Raw genomic sequence first — 20261 nt, 5'->3', positions numbered from 1 at the left:
CAGACACTGTATATAGTTTGTCCTTGTTCAAGCTCTATGTACGTTCCGTATTATATGTAATGTGGATGTATTTCTATGTATGAAATAAAGTCATTCATTCAACTATGTCTGCTACAGGTGGACAATGTCACGGGTCGTTTCAACAGTCAGTTCAAGACCTATGCCATCTGTGGCGCCATCCGCAGAATGGTGAGTCATCCTGGATTGTGTTCAATGGTTCAAATGCTTGTGGTTTTTTACATGTGCGTGTTCTCTCCTAAATGCAAAACAGGGGGAGTCTGATGATTCCATCCTCAGGCTGGCAAAGAATGATGGTGTTGTTGCCAAGTAAGATGACATTTTTGTCATCAGCACGTATCTTGTGTTATAATGTGCATTTTTCTCTCCATAGGAACATCTGAGTGATATCTTTAAAATAAAATGTAAGAAAATCCAAATGCTTTATTGGTCCTGGTTTTTATTTTATTTTTTTTATTTTTTAGCGCATAGAGCACATTTGTTTTGTTTGTTTTTTAACGTCCATTAGATTACAATTACAAAGTGAATAATTATCCCAGTAAAAATACTGAATTTTTGTCCTGTCATCCGTACATACATCATCTACCGATTATCTGGAGGTTGGGCCGTAGAGGCAGCATTTTCAGCAAGAAAGCCCAGACTTCCTTATCTCCAGCCACTTCTTCTAGCTCTTCCCGATGTATCCCAAGGAGTTCCCAGGCCAGCTGGGAGTCGGGAGCTGTGTCCAAATTCACAGGGTGCGTTCTCCGAAGGCCGTTTTTTAGGATGTATGATGTAACTTTCGGCGTGACTCAGCTGCCCAAGTAGTTGAAACGCAGGGATGTTTTTTCACTTGTTGAATATGAACGTAACCGTTAAAATCCACCTGTTTTTCACCATCTGAACGGGTGGCTATTTTGCTCACCAGTTTTCTAAAGCTGAACTGCGATTGTTTTTGACTTGAGACCTGGCAACTGTGATGTCATTTTTAGTCGGCAGCGAGTGGCAATATGGTTGCCCCCCTGTGATGGATAAGAACGAGTGAATTTTGTTACTTATCTTATTCCAAGGACGCAATATTAATAAGAATGATGTATTTCGGCTCCTGTGGGCATATATAACATATTTTAAAGAAAATGTTGGGTTGAGTTACCCTTTAATAGGAGTGGAGCGCACTCTTGCTCTCTGAACATGCCTACTCACAGAGTAGTGCTACTTTGCTGGAGCACATCCTCGCACTCTGGGCAGTAGTCATGGACACCCTGAACTGGTTGTCACCAAATCGCGGGACACACATAGACGAATAACCATTAACACTCAAACCTACAGACAATTTATAGTCGTCAGTCGGCCTACCATGCACGTCTATTCAACATTGGAGAACATTGGAATACCAGGAGGAAACCCAGGCAGGCATGGGGAGAACATGCGAGCTCCACTCAGAAAGTCCGTAGCCGAAATCGGACCCACAACCTTTGCATTGTAAGGCAAACATGCTAACCAGTGCTCCACCATGCTGCCAAATAAAAAGTTTTACTGGGTTAATTGTAGTACATACTGTTGGGTTGACAACATTTATCTGAAATCAATCTCAGAGGCGGTAGGTCTTTTTGGCTTAGCGTTTTCTTCTGCGCAGAAGGGCGCACCCCAAACACACGCAACAAGTGTGGCTGAGATCTGCGCTCTGCTCGAATTTAGCCGTGCCTTTTATTGAGAGAGAAACAAAGGGGCAAGTGTACATGATCGGGTAGGTTCCCAGGCAGGAAGTACATTCCATAGTTATCTCATTACCACAGAACAAATGGGATACTCTTATGGACGGAGCAGTATGGACGTCTCATGACTATTAGCTTAACAAAGACCTAGTCTTAGTGGCCCTGGGAATACATCCCTGTGCCGTACTCATGACTTCAACTTAAATAAGACCTCTGTCTGCTTCACCCATCCCATGACAATCATGATCTGAACATGTCTAGCTAACTATGGGGCTTATTGTATAGCGCGGCTAATGACTCCAGTCATTAGCCGGCCATATGCCCCCAAGTCATTTTCACAAGGCTAGATGGTCACATACTGCGGAGAATCTTGCACACAAAAGCAGATACATAGAATCCAATGATAAAAAAGTATATCATTTCCAACACATACCGTAATTTCCGGTGTACAAGCCGCGACTTTTTTCCAAAATTTTGAACCCTGCGGCTTATAGTCAGGTGCGTCTTATATAAGATTTTTTTCGTGATTTTTGTGATGACTTGATCACTTTTACTCTTAACACTATTATATACAGTAAAAGCTACAAAACAAACTGACAAATAAGTCGTTTTCAAATCAGACGAGTAAAAACTGGTCAAATATTTTTTTAAAAAGATATTACAAGTGAAGACAATTTGCAATTCTAGTAATGACACATAAATTTGATGCACAATTTGTCTTCGCGGGCCACATAGAATGATGTGGCGGGCCGTATCTGGCCCCCGGGCCTTGAGTTTGACACCTGTGCATTAAACCAATGATTCAACATATACTGTAATTCTACAACAGACCACAAGTAGATACACTTTCACACTTATTTTTCTGTTTCATTTTAACTTGTGTGTAGCCCTTTGGCACTTTTAGCCTTTGTACCCGCTAAACAACATATTTTTGTACATTCTTTTAAACTGGTGGATATTTGGACTTTGCTTGAGTTCCTCACTTAGATTGTTAAAGTCCCAAAGTCCCAATGATCATCGTCACACACACATCTGGGTGTGGTGAAATTTGTCCTCTGCATTTAACCCATCCCCATGTGATTTTGATCCATCCCCTGGGGGAGAGGGGAGCAGTGAGCAGCAGCGGTGCCGCGCTCGGGAATCATTTGGTGATCTAACCCCCCAATTCCAACCCTTAATGCTGAGTGCCAAGCAGGGAGGCAATGGGTCCCATTTTTATAGTCTTTGGTATGACCCGGCCGGGGTTTGAACCCACAACCTTCCAGTCTCAGGGCGGACACTCTACTACTAGGCCACTGAGCTGTTCCATAGTTTGACCCCAGTTATAGTGATGCAAAAACTTTTTAAGGTTGTTCTTATGTTTAAGATTTTGAAGTTGTGATTCCCCCTTAACTTATAACCTCCCTCCCGATTCCTAAATAAGTTTTGGATATTTTCTGGTAGTTGTTTTGCTTACTTGCTATACATGATGATTGCTGTTTGGTAAGATACTATGTCAGTGGATTTCAATAGTTTGGATTGTATGAAAAGTGGATTTGTGTGTTCCAAGTAGTTGACTTTATGAATAGTCCTTATTGCTCTTTTCTGCAGAATGATAAGTGGCTGTAGTGAAGTTTTATAAGTATTCCCCCAAACCTCAGCACAGGGCAAGACAAGAGAACAATAAAGTGTACGAAGTGAATGATAATCCAGTAATTCTTTTGCTTTGTATATGACTGCCATGCTTCTTGAAATTTTAGACTTTACGTTTTTGATGTGTGGCCGCAACGGATGCTAACTGCCGTCAACCGTCATACCATCAGAGAAGAAGAAGGGGTGGCCTGTCCTTTTCGTCGTCCTTTTGTCGGTTACGGTGAGTCTCTGCGTTGCTCTCTTTCTGGAACCGCCTTAAACGAGCACATGCGGTGATATTACCGTGTATTTTACCGACGTTTATCGTCGTTAAACAGATAGCGTTACTGTGTGTGTTTGTTTAGAGGACAAAAAGTTAAAATGCAGTTTAATTGGCAGTTTCCACGCCGGTACGCGTGGACGTTCCACATGTTAGTTGCTATGCTAAGAGTCTTCTGGTCAGTTTTACACCCCCACGCATTGGCACGTTGCATTCCGCGAGATTGCGATTTAGCCGAGAAAGGGGTTGGGGTGGCACGGTGACGCACTAGTTAGCACGTCCGTCTCGCAGTGCAGACGTTCTGGGTTTAATTCTGGCTTTAACGGTTCGACTCGCTTCCAGGTAACACTGCGATCAAGCCAGTCGCACGGGAAGCGTGCCCATATTATAGGCTTTACGTTAAAAGAGAGCGAAGGAAAAGCAGGGCAGTGCTATAGTATGTAAGCGCCGGTATAGAGAGCGAAGGGAAAGCATTGCATTACGATAGCATGTAAATGCCGTTAAAGAGATCGAAGGGAAAGCATAGTGTGATAACATGTAAACGCGTCCGTTTTTTTTCCAAATGATAAATGTGTAAATCTCATCCGTGTATATCAAATTAACAAATTCTTAAAAAAATCTGAGGAGCATTCAACATGGGACTATCATCCTGCAATTTTTGCGGTCAAAACGTTACATGACCTGTGAGCTATTGAGTTAAAATGCTCATTTACAGTAATAAATCGGATAAAATAATAAGCATTCAACTGAAAATATGTATATCTCAACCAGGCCATGTGGGACGACCATCCTGCAATATCACGGGCCATTAGGTCACATGACTCAGGAGCTATTGAGGAAAAATGCAAATATTTACAGTTATAAATTCATTTAAAATATTTGAAGCATTGGAATAAAGTTCTAAGTGGTGTATCACAACCAGCCCATGTGGGACTATCATCCAACAGTTTGGGGTCAATAGGTCACATGATCTGGGAGCTATTGAGGTAAAATTCTATTTCCAGTAATAAATTCAATTTTAAAACAAGCAGGCATTCAAATGAAATTCTAGGAGGTGTATCTCAACCAGCCCATTTGGGACTATCGTCCTCCACTGTTTTGGGTCAATAGGTAACATGACCTGGAAGCTATTGAGCTAAAATTCTAATATTTACAGTAATAAATTCATTAAAAATATTTTAACCATTGGAATGAAATTCTAAGAGGCTGAATAGCTCCCAGGTCATGTGACCTATTGACTTCAAACTGAAGGATAATAGCCCCACATGGTCTGGTTGAGATGCACCTCTTAGAATTTCATTCCAAAGCTACGAATATTTTGAGTGAATTCATGACTGTAAATATTAGCGGTGTAGCTCAATAGCTCTCAGGTCATGTGACCTATTAACCCCCAACTGTGCAGGATGATAGTCCACATAGGCTGGTTGAGATACACCTCATAATATCATTCGAATGCTTCAAATATTTTTTGTGAATTTATGACTATAAATGTTAGCGCTTTAGCTCAATAGCTCCAGGTCATGTGACTTTTTGACCCCAAACTGTGAAGGATGATAGTTCCAAATAGGCTCTATGTGATGAATGCTTAAATTCTTTTCAATGAATTAATACTGTTAATAGCGTTTTTGCTCAATAGCTCCCAGGTCATGTGAGCCAATTATATTAAAACGCACTGCTGTGGCTATTTTGAATGTGTGCATCAAGATGGATGGATGAATGGAAGTATTGGAGTGTGTAGTGAAATTGTTGACATAAAATATTCTCTGCAGCTTTGCTTTGCAGACGACCTGCTAATCAACATGCAGAATGACGCTGGTGAATTTGTGGACCTCTACGTCCCTCGTAAATGGTGAGCAAATGTAATGGTTGTGGTACTTAAAATGCGCTTGTCGAACGTCAATCCTTGAAGGGGACAATGGTTGAGATATTTGGAGGCCAGGGTGGAAAGACTGGCTTCACACAATTGGCACACTGTCAACCCCCACGGACTAGCAATTTGCCCCGTTGACATATTTATGTGCGTGTGCCAGGGTTGTCACGATACTAGAATTTCAGTCGTCGGTACCAATACCTGTGATTTTCCACAATTCTCGATACTAATTTGTTATCATGGTAAAAAACAGAATCGACTTACTTTTAAAATCACTAATCCATCTGCTATAGCCAGGAAGACTTGCGCACATACCTTCAACATGTGCCCAAACGTAATTTTCCAAGATGGCGGCGCCCTGTGAGGCTGCGGCCAAGCCGGCTCCCGATAAAAATGTGTGTTTTGTGTTAAATGTACCGTCCAAATCGTCTCCGAGAATCGCATACGACAGAAGTACACTATTGGGACTTAGAAGCAACAACTGCACAAAGGATATATCCGGAGTTAACTTTGCCATGGATCGCGAAACTATTCGCGGTCTTGGAATAATGTCCCGAGACAAAGGAACCTCTGAGGCAGCGGGCTCCCCCTCCCCCACCAGCCGACACTGGAAGCAGCTGAAGCGGCGGTGGAGTCTGAGCACACGCCGGAGGAGAAGGCGAGGTTCCCGAGCCGGCATCAAACACCGACTGAAGAGAAACCCTCACAAAACAGCACTTCCATCTATTCTCCTTTCAAACGTGCGGTCGTTGGAAAATAAAATGGACTATCTCAAGCTGGACTTAACTACAGAACGAAAGGTGAGAGAATGCAACGCGATCATCCTCACAGAGACGTGGCTTCACAACAACGTTCCGGACAGCGCCATTAAACTGGATGGGTTTACAACTTTCCGCGCGGACAGAAACCACACCAGCACGGGTAAATCTCGAGGAGGTGGTGTGTGGATTTACATTAACAACAACTGGTGTACAAACGCTGTAGTTACTACAAGTCACTGCTCAGAGAACATTGAGTTTTTAACCCTCAACTGCCGTCCATTCTACCTACCGCGTGAATTCAATACCGTCAACATCACAGCTGTTTACGTCCCCCCCAGCGCTAACACAAAGGACGCACTCTCCATACTGTACAAGTCTGTGAGTACACTACAGAACACACACCCGGACTTGGTCTGCATAATCGCTGGCGATTTCAACCAGGCCAAATTGAAAACAGTAATGCCACACTTCCACAAGTGTGTGAACTTTGCAACAAGGGGAGAAAACACACTTGACCAGGTCTACGCAAACATCAGACAGGCCTTCAGAGCCCTTCCCCACCCCCACCTGGGTTCATCAGACCATCTCTCTGTTATGCTAATTCCAGCCTACAGACCTCTGTTGACGAGAAGCAAACCAACTGTGAAGCAGATCAGGGCCTGGCCAGAGGGCTCCACAGCAGCTCTACAGGACTGTTTTGAACGCACAGACTGGTCTGTCTTCAGGGAGGCGGCCACCACCAACCAGGACGTCAACCTCACCGAATACACAGACTCTGTAACTGGATACATAACGAAGTGCATGGAAGATGTAACCGTCACCAAAGACATTACAGTGAGAGCAAATGAAAAACCCTGGTTCACCAGGGAGGTACGTGAGCTCCTGAGGGCACGCAACGCTGCTTTCAAGTCTGGGGACAAGGAGGCCCTCAAGACTGCTAGGGCCAACTTGCACCGGGGCGTGCATATGGTCAAAAAATCAACTCACACTTCACAGACACAAAAGACCCAAGACGCCTGTGGCAAGGCATCCAGTCAGTCACAGACTACAAACCATCCCCCCCACCGTGTGAGGACAACATAGACTTCCTCAACTCTCTCAACACCTTCTTCAGCCGGTTTGAAGAAAACAACACCACAACACCCACAAAAACCCCAGTACACCCAGACAGCACAACACTTCAACTGGACCCAGCGGACGTGAAGAGGACCCTACTCAAGGTGAACCCCAGGAAAGCTGCAGGTCCAGACAACATACCCGGGCGCGTGCTCAGAGACTGTGCAGACTCACTCACTGACGTCCTCACAGACATCTACAACACCTCTCTGAACCAAGTCATCATACCAGCAATTTTCAAAGCTACCACCATCGTACCACTACCCAAGAAGTCACCAGCATCATCACTGAATGACTACAGACCCATAGCACTCACTTCCATCATGATGAAGTACTTTGAGAGACTGGTGAAGGCCCACTTAACATCCACCCTCCCCACTACTCTGGACCCATACCAATTTGCCTACCGCCCCAAGCGCTCCACTGATGACGCCATAGCAACAGCACTCCACCTCTGCCTGGCTCATCTGGAGAACAAAAACAGTCACGCGCGGATGCTGTTCATTGACTCCAGCTCTGCGTTCAACACAGTCATCCCCCAACATCTGGTGAATAAGCTGAGTACAATAGGCGTCAGAACTTAACTGTGCAACTGGCTGCTGGACTTTCTAACGAACAGACCGCAGACAGTCAGAGTCGGAAACAACTCCTCAGCGACCACCGTCATAAACACCGGGGTGCCGCAAGGATGTGTGCTATCCCCCCTGCTGTTCACGCTGATGACCCACGACTGCTCTGCCAGATTTGAAACGAATCACATCATCAAATTTGCAGATGACACAACAGTGGTGGGCCTCATCAAAGACAACGATGACTCAGCATACAGAGAGGAGGTACAGCAACTCATCACCTGGTGTGATAGGAACAAGCACAAGCAGACTGAGTAACAGCTTCTTTCCTCAAGCCATCAGACTCATGAACACACTGAGGAAAACCACTTGAACATTCCAAAGTCACCATGCCACTTGGCACTTTACTCTTGCACCTTATATACAGTTATACACTTTTTCACTTTACTTCTATGACCACTGATTGTACTTCTGCTGCTGTGTATGTATGTGTGTGTGTGTGTGTGTGGGTCTGTATTGTCAATACTCTTATTACACACCGTGTGTGTGTGTGCGTGTGTGTGAATGTGAGAGAGAGTATTTTATTGTATAGTACTGCACATGTTTATAAGCATGTTAGTGTTTGAATGACTGCAATGTGTAAGTGTGCATTGTCTATGTTTATGTTGTGAATGAATATGTCAGAGAAAGAAATTGTAAATTCAGTATGAGTAAGTTAGCTGTGTGTGTGTTTGTGTTGTGTGTGTTGTGTGTATGTGTGTGTGAGAAAGAAAGAGATTTATGTCAATGTCTTATTTAAATGTTTTTAGTTAAACTGCACATTGGAGACTGGTCAAACGCAATTTCAAACTTCTGTGGTAACCCTGTTACATAGGATTTTTGACAATAAAGTAAACTTGAACTTGAACTTGAATCTGCTTCTCAACCTTCTGAAACGGATTGTGGTTGAAAACCGAGGTTTGACTGTATTTTTATTAATCAATGGAAACACTGTTTTTTAAATTATTATTTTTATTTTCTTTTTAAAAGCTCTGCGAGCAACCGGATCATCGGAGCCAAGGACCACGCTTCCGTGCAGATCAACATAGCAGAGGTAATCTTTTTCCAACTTACCGTATTTTTGGCACAATAAGGCACTTGGGGTTAAAAGGCACAATTGCAGGGTCTGTTTTGTATTTAATCCACACATAGAGCGCATTATCGGGCCTATTTATGGCATGACTTATGGTAAACAAAAAGTTATAGGACCAAGACACTGAGATTGGTTGTACTTTATTCTACTGTTTAACCATGTACTCTATGTACTCACATTATTGTTAATAGATATTTATATGCAAATCCGTCCAAGTCCATGACTTCTGTATCCAAATTAAACAATTGGGCAAGTTTGCCATGAAACATGCCAAGTTCCATATTGTCTTGTCGTCACGTTGCTCTTCTGCAATGATCCTGGCTTTCCAGAAAGCTCTAATTGTGCCTTGTAAGCAGTGTTCCGTCTAATTTTTCAAGTGACTGTGCAAACACACAAGCTCCCTGTGCACACTGTGGACCACTGTGTGCAACACCAGAATGAATGAATGAATGAACAAATAAATAAATAAATAAATAAATCTTGTCAATGAGAACTTTAACTTGCTCGGGGTCGGATTTTGTTTTGTGTGACAGCTCGTTCCTTTTCTGTCGATCTTTTGCGTTCTTTGCAATAACGTACCGATCCGCTCTCCCATCTTGAGTCTTTGTACAATTCCAACAGCTTTCAAATGACATTTCTGCTGAATGTGACGCGCGAGGTAGTCCAACTTCCATTTCTTCCGTATTTTTCCCTCCGTAAACTCGCCCGCCACTTTGGCTTCACTGCATGTTTTGCAGAGGAGACCTTTCTCATTCAAAAAGAGAAAATCTCACCCAGTTTCACTGTTTCCTCTTGTAGTTGCACACACTCCAACAGCCATCCAAACTTAAAAGAAGCATCTCTTATTTATTTTGGCTTGGCGAGTGGATGTGTCGCTGCTCATTCGTTTCGCCATGATTAGCTAATTTAGCATTTGCATCGCTTGACTCTGCCGCACTGCATGGATAGGCAGGACACATATGTGTCATACATATACTATGTAGCCTAAGTGAAACATATCATTGGCTGGACAACTGTCAATTACTGATTTACACTACAAAAAGGCACAGAAAGAAAATCATTCATCCACTTAATTAGATTAGAGTACGTCTAACAGTAGATCTTAATCAATCAGTTTATGCTGAATTGTATTTTGTGCGCAGCATGTAATTTCATGTGCGCCAAGACTGCACGACCAGTCCGCAATTGCGCAGCTTAGAGGGAACACTGCTCGTAAGCACGTCTCTTTGTCTATGCCAGGGTTCGGCAACCCAAAATGTTCAAAGGGCCATATTGGCCCAAAAAAAACAAAAAACATACCTGTCTGGAGCCTTAAAAATCTAAAAGCCTTTTATAATGCAACATAGTGTCAATACATAAGTTGTATGCCTACTATTAAAATAATCTAAAGAAAAATAGTGGTGTCAATTTGATCACTTCTTCTTGCGGCCCATTAGAGTTCACGTACTTGCATAGCAGCGGTGTCTGTTCGATATCGGTCGCGTCACTCGACTCACCCATCACAGGCAATTGAAAAAGCTGTAGCTGAATTGATGTCCTTGAGCTTGAAAGACTGCATCCATGCGGTTCGACAATGATTCATATTGATGAAATCATCAGGAAAGAATGCAGTCTTGCGTGCCTCTCAAGAGTTCAAGATTTTTTGGTTTTGTCTTCCAAGCGTCCGCCATCATTCTACCCCAAACATGCTCAATGATGTTCGTGTCTGGTGACTGGGCTGGCCAGTACTGGAGCACCTTGATCTAGAACAAGGGCGTTCTATTCAGCCTACTCATACCCCCACTCTGTTTCTCTTAATAAATATGCCCTTGCAGGAAGGAGGGTTCAGACTTCATTCCTTCAATGGGTGAAATCTCCACCTGCAGGTGTCTAAAAGAACTTGCTTGTCTCCCGTGGTGTTCTTGCAAAATAAGTGTGAGTGAGCAAATCTCTAACACCAATCATAAAAGGTGTTAGAGTTGTGCTCACTCTAACTTATTTTGCAAGAACCACACGGGAGACAAGCAAGTCCTTTTAGACACCTGCAGGTGGAGAGTTCACTCGCTCAGGAATGAAGTCTGAAAACCCTCCCAACTGCAAGGACATATTTATTAAGAGTGGGGGCTGGTGTAGACTGAATAGGAAGCCCAAAACATATCAGGGGGAACTTTTACGACCTTGTGTAGGATGAGACAAGGTAGGTTATTTATTACCGGTTGCATTCCAACATAATCATCCGATAAGGATAATCTGAAAAACCCTAACAATTGGGAAGAGGTAGCTAATATTTCTTGACATTTTAGTATGTTGATATTGCCTTCTAACTTGCAAAGGTTTTGCTAGGATTGGGTGTATTGTATGACAAGCCGACAAAACTTGTTTTGCCAAACTCTGACCTTTCTGTGTTCATTAAAAGATCAATATTTCTGCAGTGAAGCAAATTTATTTTCATACATTACACCTCATTTGGGTGAGTCAAAGTCAGGTTATAAGCCATTGTTTCTACAACATGGACAAGCGACAGAACTTCTGTCAGACACTGTATATAGTTTGTCCTTGTTCAAGCTCTATGTACGTTCTGTATTATATGTAATGTGGATGTATTTCTATGTATGAAATAAAGTCATTCATTCAACTATGTCTGCTACAGGTGGACAATGTCACGGGTCGTTTCAACAGTCAGTTCAAGACCTATGCCATCTGTGGCGCCATCCGCAGAATGGTGAGTCATCCTGGATTGTGTTCAATGGTTCAAATGCTTGTGGTTTTTTACATGTGCGTGTTCTCTCCTAAATGCAAAACAGGGGGAGTCTGATGATTCCATCCTCAGGCTGGCAAAGAATGATGGTGTTGTTGCCAAGTAAGATGACATTTTTGTCATCAGCACGTATCTTGTGTTATAATGTGCATTTTTCTCTCCATAGGAACATCTGAGTGATATCTTTAAAATAAAATGTAAGAAAATCCAAATGCTTTATTGGTCCTGGTTTTTATTTTATTTTTTTTATTTTTTAGCGCATAGAGCACATTTGTTTTGTTTGTTTTTTAACGTCCATTAGATTACAATTACAAAGTGAATAATTATCCCAGTAAAAATACTGAATTTTTGTCCTGTCATCCGTACATACATCATCTACCGATTATCTGGAGGTTGGGCCGTAGAGGCAGCATTTTCAGCAAGAAAGCCCAGACTTCCTTATCTCCAGCCACTTCTTCTAGCTCTTCCCGATGTATCCCAAGGAGTTCCCAGGCCAGCTGGGAGTCGGGAGCTGTGTCCAAATTCACAGGGTGCGTTCTCCGAAGGCCGTTTTTTAGGATGTATGATGTAACTTTCGGCGTGACTCAGCTGCCCAAGTAGTTGAAACGCAGGGATGTTTTTTCACTTGTTGAATATGAACGTAACCGTTAAAATCCACCTGTTTTTCACCATCTGAACGGGTGGCTATTTTGCTCACCAGTTTTCTAAAGCTGAACTGCGATTGTTTTTGACTTGAGACCTGGCAACTGTGATGTCATTTTTAGTCGGCAGCGAGTGGCAATATGGTTGCCCCCCCTGTGATGGATAAGAACGAGTGAATTTTGTTACTTATCTTATTCCAAGGACGCAATATTAATAAGAATGATGTATTTCGGCTCCTGTGGGCATATATAACATATTTTAAAGAAAATGTTGGGTTGAGTTACCCTTTAATAGGAGTGGAGCGCACTCTTGCTCTCTGAACATGCCTACTCACAGAGTAGTGCTACTTTGCTGGAGCACATCCTCGCACTCTGGGCAGTAGTCATGGACACCCTGAACTGGTTGTCACCAAATCGCGGGACACACATAGACGAATAACCATTAACACTCAAACCTACAGACAATTTATAGTCGTCAGTCGGCCTACCATGCACGTCTATTCAACATTGGAGAACATTGGAATACCAGGAGGAAACCCAGGCAGGCATGGGGAGAACATGCGAGCTCCACTCAGAAAGTCCGTAGCCGAAATCGGACCCACAACCTTTGCATTGTAAGGCAAACATGCTAACCAGTGCTCCACCATGCTGCCAAATAAAAAGTTTTACTGGGTTAATTGTAGTACATACTGTTGGGTTGACAACATTTATCTGAAATCAATCTCAGAGGCGGTAGGTCTTTTTGGCTTAGCGTTTTCTTCTGCGCAGAAGGGCGCACCCCAAACACACGCAACAAGTGTGGCTGAGATCTGCGCTCTGCTCGAATTTAGCCGTGCCTTTTATTGAGAGAGAAACAAAGGGGCAAGTGTACATGATCGGGTAGGTTCCCAGGCAGGAAGTACATTCCATAGTTATCTCATTACCACAGAACAAATGGGATACTCTTATGGACGGAGCAGTATGGATGTCTCATGACTATTAGCTTAACAAAGACCTAGTCTTAGTGGCCCTGGGAATACATCCCTGTGCCGTACTCATGACTTCAACTTAAATAAGACCTCTGTCTGCTTCACCCATCCCATGACAATCATGATCTGAACATGTCTAGCTAACTATGGGGCTTATTGTATAGCGCGGCTAATGACTCCAGTCATTAGCCGGCCATATGCCCCCAAGTCATTTTCACAAGGCTAGATGGTCACATACTGCGGAGAATCTTGCACACAAAAGCAGATACATAGAATCCAATGATAAAAAAGTATATCATTTCCAACACATACCGTAATTTCCGGTGTACAAGCCGCGACTTTTTTCCAAAATTTTGAACCCTGCGGCTTATAGTCAGGTGCGTCTTATATAAGATTTTTTTCGTGATTTTTGTGATGACTTGATCACTTTTACTCTTAACACTATTATATACAGTAAAAGCTACAAAACAAACTGACAAATAAGTCGTTTTCAAATCAGACGAGTAAAAACTGGTCAAATATTTTTTTAAAAAGATATTACAAGTGAAGACAATTTGCAATTCTAGTAATGACACATAAATTTGATGCACAATTTGTCTTCGCGGGCCACATAGAATGATGTGGCGGGCCGTATCTGGCCCCCGGGCCTTGAGTTTGACACCTGTGCATTAAACCAATGATTCAACATATACTGTAATTCTACAACAGACCACAAGTAGATACACTTTCACACTTATTTTTCTGTTTCATTTTAACTTGTGTGTAGCCCTTTGGCACTTTTAGCCTTTGTACCCGCTAAACAACATATTTTTGTACATTCTTTTAAACTGGTGGATATTTGGACTTTGCTTGAGTTCCTCACTTAGATTGTTCCATAGTTTGACCCCAGTTATAGTGATGCAAAAACCTTTTAAGGTTGTTCTTATGTTTAAGATTTTGAAGTTGTGATTCCCCCTTAACTTATAACCTCCCTCCCGATTCCTAAATAAGTTTTGGATATTTTCTGGTAGTTGTTTTGCTTACTTGCTATACATGATGATTGCTGTTTGGTAAGATACTATGTCAGTGGATTTCAATAGTTTGGATTGTATGAAAAGTGGATTTGTGTGTTCCAAGTAGTTGACTTTATGAATAGTCCTTATTGCTCTTTTCTGCAGAATGATAAGTGGCTGTAGTGAAGTTTTATAAGTATTCCCCCAAACCTCAGCACAGGGCAAGACAAGAGAACAATAAAGTGTACGAAGTGAATGATAATCCAGTAATTCTTTTGCTTTGTATATGACTGCCATGCTTCTTGAAATTTTAGACTTTACGTTTTTGATGTGTGGCCGCAACGGATGCTAACTGCCGTCAACCGTCATACCATCAGAGAAGAAGAAGGGGTGGCCTGTCCTTTTCGTCGTCCTTTTGTCGGTTACGGTGAGTCTCTGCGTTGCTCTCTTTCTGGAACCGCCTTAAACGAGCACATGCGGTGATATTACCGTGTATTTTACCGACGTTTATCGTCGTTAAACAGATAGCGTTACTGTGTGTGTTTGTTTAGAGGACAAAAAGTTAAAATGCAGTTTAATTGGCAGTTTCCACGCCGGTACGCGTGGACGTTCCACATGTTAGTTGCTATGCTAAGAGTCTTCTGGTCAGTTTTACACCCCCACGCATTGGCACGTTGCATTCCGCGAGATTGCGATTTAGCCGAGAAAGGGGTTGGGGTGGCACGGTGACGCACTAGTTAGCACGTCCGTCTCGCAGTGCAGACGTTCTGGGTTTAATTCTGGCTTTAACGGTTCGACTCGCTTCCAGGTAACACTGCGATCAAGCCAGTCGCACGGGAAGCGTGCCCATATTATAGGCTTTACGTTAAAAGAGAGCGAAGGAAAAGCAGGGCAGTGCTATAGTATGTAAGCGCCGGTATAGAGAGCGAAGGGAAAGCATTGCATTACGATAGCATGTAAATGCCGTTAAAGAGATCGAAGGGAAAGCATAGTGTGATAACATGTAAACGCGTCCGTTTTTTTTCCAAATGATAAATGTGTAAATCTCATCCGTGTATATCAAATTAACAAATTCTTAAAAAAATCTGAGGAGCATTCAACATGGGACTATCATCCTGCAATTTTTGCGGTCAAAACGTTACATGACCTGTGAGCTATTGAGTTAAAATGCTCATTTACAGTAATAAATCGGATAAAATAATAAGCATTCAACTGAAAATATGTATATCTCAACCAGGCCATGTGGGACGACCATCCTGCAATATCACGGGCCATTAGGTCACATGACTCAGGAGCTATTGAGGAAAAATGCAAATATTTACAGTTATAAATTCATTTAAAATATTTGAAGCATTGGAATAAAGTTCTAAGTGGTGTATCACAACCAGCCCATGTGGGACTATCATCCAACAGTTTGGGGTCAATAGGTCACATGATCTGGGAGCTATTGAGGTAAAATTCTATTTCCAGTAATAAATTCAATTTTAAAACAAGCAGGCATTCAAATGAAATTCTAGGAGGTGTATCTCAACCAGCCCATTTGGGACTATCGTCCTCCACTGTTTTGGGTCAATAGGTAACATGACCTGGAAGCTATTGAGCTAAAATTCTAATATTTACAGTAATAAATTCATTAAAAATATTTTAACCATTGGAATGAAATTCTAAGAGGCTGAATAGCTCCCAGGTCATGTGACCTATTGACTTCAAACTGAAGGATAATAGCCCCACATGGTCTGGTTGAGATGCACCTCTTAGAATTTCATTCCAAAGCTACGAATATTTTGAGTGAATTCATGACTGTAAATATTAGCGGTGTAGCTCAATAGCTCTCAGGTCATGTGACCTATTAACCCCCAACTGTGCAGGATGATAGTCCACATAGGCTGGTTGAGATACACCTCATAATATCATTCGAATGCTTCAAATATTTTTTGTGAATTTATGACTATAAATGTTAGCGCTTTAGCTCAATAGCTCCAGGTCATGTGACTTTTTGACCCCAAACTGTGAAGGATGATAGTTCCAAATAGGCTCTATGTGATGAATGCTTAAATTCTTTTCAATGAATTAATACTGTTAATAGCGTTTTTGCTCAATAGCTCCCAGGTCATGTGAGCCAATTATATTAAAACGCACTGCTGTGGCTATTTTGAATGTGTGCATCAAGATGGATGGATGAATGGAAGTATTGGAGTGTGTAGTGAAATTGTTGACATAAAATATTCTCTGCAGCTTTGCTTTGCAGACGACCTGCTAATCAACATGCAGAATGACGCTGGTGAATTTGTGGACCTCTACGTCCCTCGTAAATGGTGAGCAAATGTAATGGTTGTGGTACTTAAAATGCGCTTGTCGAACGTCAATCCTTGAAGGGGACAATGGTTGAGATATTTGGAGGCCAGGGTGGAAAGACTGGCTTCACACAATTGGCACACTGTCAACCCCCACGGACTAGCAATTTGCCCCGTTGACATATTTATGTGCGTGTGCCAGGGTTGTCACGATACTAGAATTTCAGTCGTCGGTACCAATACCTGTGATTTTCCACAATTCTCGATACTAATTTGTTATCATGGTAAAAAACAGAATCGACTTACTTTTAAAATCACTAATCCATCTGCTATAGCCAGGAAGACTTGCGCACATACCTTCAACATGTGCCCAAACGTAATTTTCCAAGATGGCGGCGCCCTGTGAGGCTGCGGCCAAGCCGGCTCCCGATAAAAATGTGTGTTTTGTGTTAAATGTACCGTCCAAATCGTCTCCGAGAATCGCATACGACAGAAGTACACTATTGGGACTTAGAAGCAACAACTGCACAAAGGATATATCCGGAGTTAACTTTGCCATGGATCGCGAAACTATTCGCGGTCTTGGAATAATGTCCCGAGACAAAGGAACCTCTGAGGCAGCGGGCTCCCCCTCCCCCACCAGCCGACACTGGAAGCAGCTGAAGCGGCGGTGGAGTCTGAGCACACGCCGGAGGAGAAGGCGAGGTTCCCGAGCCGGCATCAAACACCGACTGAAGAGAAACCCTCACAAAACAGCACTTCCATCTATTCTCCTTTCAAACGTGCGGTCGTTGGAAAATAAAATGGACTATCTCAAGCTGGACTTAACTACAGAACGAAAGGTGAGAGAATGCAACGCGATCATCCTCACAGAGACGTGGCTTCACAACAACGTTCCGGACAGCGCCATTAAACTGGATGGGTTTACAACTTTCCGCGCGGACAGAAACCACACCAGCACGGGTAAATCTCGAGGAGGTGGTGTGTGGATTTACATTAACAACAACTGGTGTACAAACGCTGTAGTTACTACAAGTCACTGCTCAGAGAACATTGAGTTTTTAACCCTCAACTGCCGTCCATTCTACCTACCGCGTGAATTCAATACCGTCAACATCACAGCTGTTTACGTCCCCCCCAGCGCTAACACAAAGGACGCACTCTCCATACTGTACAAGTCTGTGAGTACACTACAGAACACACACCCGGACTTGGTCTGCATAATCGCTGGCGATTTCAACCAGGCCAAATTGAAAACAGTAATGCCACACTTCCACAAGTGTGTGAACTTTGCAACAAGGGGAGAAAACACACTTGACCAGGTCTACGCAAACATCAGACAGGCCTTCAGAGCCCTTCCCCACCCCCACCTGGGTTCATCAGACCATCTCTCTGTTATGCTAATTCCAGCCTACAGACCTCTGTTGACGAGAAGCAAACCAACTGTGAAGCAGATCAGGGCCTGGCCAGAGGGCTCCACAGCAGCTCTACAGGACTGTTTTGAACGCACAGACTGGTCTGTCTTCAGGGAGGCGGCCACCACCAACCAGGACGTCAACCTCACCGAATACACAGACTCTGTAACTGGATACATAACGAAGTGCATGGAAGATGTAACCGTCACCAAAGACATTACAGTGAGAGCAAATGAAAAACCCTGGTTCACCAGGGAGGTACGTGAGCTCCTGAGGGCACGCAACGCTGCTTTCAAGTCTGGGGACAAGGAGGCCCTCAAGACTGCTAGGGCCAACTTGCACCGGGGCGTGCATATGGTCAAAAAATCAACTCACACTTCACAGACACAAAAGACCCAAGACGCCTGTGGCAAGGCATCCAGTCAGTCACAGACTACAAACCATCCCCCCCACCGTGTGAGGACAACATAGACTTCCTCAACTCTCTCAACACCTTCTTCAGCCGGTTTGAAGAAAACAACACCACAACACCCACAAAAACCCCAGTACACCCAGACAGCACAACACTTCAACTGGACCCAGCGGACGTGAAGAGGACCCTACTCAAGGTGAACCCCAGGAAAGCTGCAGGTCCAGACAACATACCCGGGCGCGTGCTCAGAGACTGTGCAGACTCACTCACTGACGTCCTCACAGACATCTACAACACCTCTCTGAACCAAGTCATCATACCAGCAATTTTCAAAGCTACCACCATCGTACCACTACCCAAGAAGTCACCAGCATCATCACTGAATGACTACAGACCCATAGCACTCACTTCCATCATGATGAAGTACTTTGAGAGACTGGTGAAGGCCCACTTAACATCCACCCTCCCCACTACTCTGGACCCATACCAATTTGCCTACCGCCCCAAGCGCTCCACTGATGACGCCATAGCAACAGCACTCCACCTCTGCCTGGCTCATCTGGAGAACAAAAACAGTCACGCGCGGATGCTGTTCATTGACTCCAGCTCTGCGTTCAACACAGTCATCCCCCAACATCTGGTGAATAAGCTGAGTACAATAGGCGTCAGAACTTAACTGTGCAACTGGCTGCTGGACTTTCTAACGAACAGACCGCAGACAGTCAGAGTCGGAAACAACTCCTCAGCGACCACCGTCATAAACACCGGGGTGCCGCAAGGATGTGTGCTATCCCCCCTGCTGTTCACGCTGATGACCCACGACTGCTCTGCCAGATTTGAAACGAATCACATCATCAAATTTGCAGATGACACAACAGTGGTGGGCCTCATCAAAGACAACGATGACTCAGCATACAGAGAGGAGGTACAGCAACTCATCACCTGGTGTGATAGGAACAAGCACAAGCAGACTGAGTAACAGCTTCTTTCCTCAAGCCATCAGACTCATGAACACACTGAGGAAAACCACTTGAACATTCCAAAGTCACCATGCCACTTGGCACTTTACTCTTGCACCTTATATACAGTTATACACTTTTTCACTTTACTTCTATGACCACTGATTGTACTTCTGCTGCTGTGTATGTATGTGTGTGTGTGTGTGTGTGGGTCTGTATTGTCAATACTCTTATTACACACCGTGTGTGTGTGTGCGTGTGTGTGAATGTGAGAGAGAGTATTTTATTGTATAGTACTGCACATGTTTATAAGCATGTTAGTGTTTGAATGACTGCAATGTGTAAGTGTGCATTGTCTATGTTTATGTTGTGAATGAATATGTCAGAGAAAGAAATTGTAAATTCAGTATGAGTAAGTTAGCTGTGTGTGTGTTTGTGTTGTGTGTGTTGTGTGTATGTGTGTGTGAGAAAGAAAGAGATTTATGTCAATGTCTTATTTAAATGTTTTTAGTTAAACTGCACATTGGAGACTGGTCAAACGCAATTTCAAACTTCTGTGGTAACCCTGTTACATAGGATTTTTGACAATAAAGTAAACTTGAACTTGAATCTGCTTCTCAACCTTCTGAAACGGATTGTGGTTGAAAACCGAGGTTTGACTGTATTTTTATTAATCAATGGAAACACTGTTTTTTAAATTATTATTTTTATTTTCTTTTTAAAAGCTCTGCGAGCAACCGGATCATCGGAGCCAAGGACCACGCTTCCGTGCAGATCAACATAGCAGAGGTA

General features: G+C 43.2%; 1 non-coding gene across 1 annotated transcript; it reads left to right on the top strand.

The window, feature by feature from the left end:
• The first annotated feature begins 56 nt into the window (after positions 1–56).
• On the top strand, positions 57–12000 carry LOC125992651 (uncharacterized). The gene is made up of 2 exons (XR_011086257.1): positions 57–5452; positions 8949–12000. It is a non-coding gene; the product is annotated as an uncharacterized protein (transcript).
• Positions 12001–20261: the final 8261 nt, after the last annotated feature.

Source organism: Syngnathus scovelli, unplaced genomic scaffold (assembly GCF_024217435.2).
Source record: "Syngnathus scovelli strain Florida unplaced genomic scaffold, RoL_Ssco_1.2 HiC_scaffold_23, whole genome shotgun sequence".
In the NCBI taxonomy this organism is placed as follows: Eukaryota; Metazoa; Chordata; class Actinopteri; order Syngnathiformes; family Syngnathidae; genus Syngnathus; species Syngnathus scovelli.
The sequence above is the reverse complement of the archived record's forward strand: the minus strand, read 5'-3'. Positions and strand labels throughout refer to the sequence as shown.